Source organism: Rhagoletis pomonella, unplaced genomic scaffold (genome assembly GCF_013731165.1).
Source record: "Rhagoletis pomonella isolate Grant_MI unplaced genomic scaffold, Rhpom_1.0 Rhpom_scaffold_00017, whole genome shotgun sequence".
NCBI classification, from domain to species: Eukaryota; Metazoa; Arthropoda; class Insecta; order Diptera; family Tephritidae; genus Rhagoletis; species Rhagoletis pomonella.
Genome location: NW_023458571.1, coordinates 1,206,431 through 1,207,773, shown reverse-complemented (window position 1 = coordinate 1,207,773; position 1,343 = coordinate 1,206,431).

Here is a 1,343-nt window from a genome sequence, read left to right as displayed (position 1 = left end):
ATAATTAAATGGTTTTAGCTTTTCGGACGAAAATACGGTAGAGTAGCGTTTTTGTAAACGTCGAGAATCAGGAAGTTCTTCAATTACATAGCGGTCGTTACCGAGAACTTTGGCAACGACAAAAGTCCCCTTGAAGCTTGGCTGTAATTTACGTGGTTCACCAGTACTACTCCCTTCGCTTTCATCTAATACAATATCATCCTTCTTATATATTTTCGGCTTAGTATGCTGACGATCAAATCGTTGTTTTGCTTTTTCTCGTTGCGTTGTAATTCTTTCTGCCACAGTTTGTCGGATAGAGTCTATGTCTGTAGTACAATTAATTAAGTAATTATTTTTATAAATCACATATTTTGCAATTTAACACAATAAAACCGCGTTTTCAGTCGAAAAATTGATTACTGAGACAATTTACTATTTTACAGTTTATTTTATCTTCCCATTCGGATGTGTTTACTTATGTCAAGCAAAAATAAAACTACTCAAAAACGCGAATATGTGGTAGATTTTAGACCTTGAGTGGTAGATGTGCTTGATGCTCAAAAAAGTGGCAGGTCTACCACAATGTGGTAGAAGTCCGATCACTGTTTCACAGTAAGAAATAAGACAATACGGAAAAATATGGCTTTATTTCTCAATGTAAAGTGAAATAAAGCCATATGGCGTTATTTCCTATGGTTTTATTGCACGGCATCATTGCACTTCACTATACAGGAACTGGAGAGCTGCAGACGAACTGGAGAGCTGCAGACGATTCATCAGGCGATTGTAGATGAAGGGGAAATGAGGGATGAAGTTGCCCGTAGTTTACAAATGTAAATTTTTTAATCATTTTGTTCACGCTTGGTTCGTTATCACGTTATCGGGTTATGGGGTTATATGAACAATAACAAAATACACTGAATGAAAATAACCAACTTTGACCAACCCAAGCCCTTGTTTACAGATTATGCGATGAACTGCTTGTTTGTCAGTGTTGGAAAATACTACAAATTTACTAGATGGCAGCACAAAAAAACGAGCTGGCATCATCAAATTAAGAATTTTATCAAATCATCAAATTTTAGCTCTGTTATTAACAGCTGTTTTTTGTTTACAACTTCACAACCAAAATGAGTGCAAGTAAGTAAAAAATACTTCGTTGGAAATAAAAATCAATTTTAATCGTATATTTTCAGTTTACTCCAGTGTCAAATGAAGTTCGGAAACGCAAAAGAGAAAACGATGTGAAAAAATGGACAGAGGATGAAATAAAAAAGGTATTGAGCTATATGCAGAGGCACAGAAATATCGAGGTATGGTTGTACGATTCTTTAGGTTGTCTATTTCTTTTTGTTTATTTT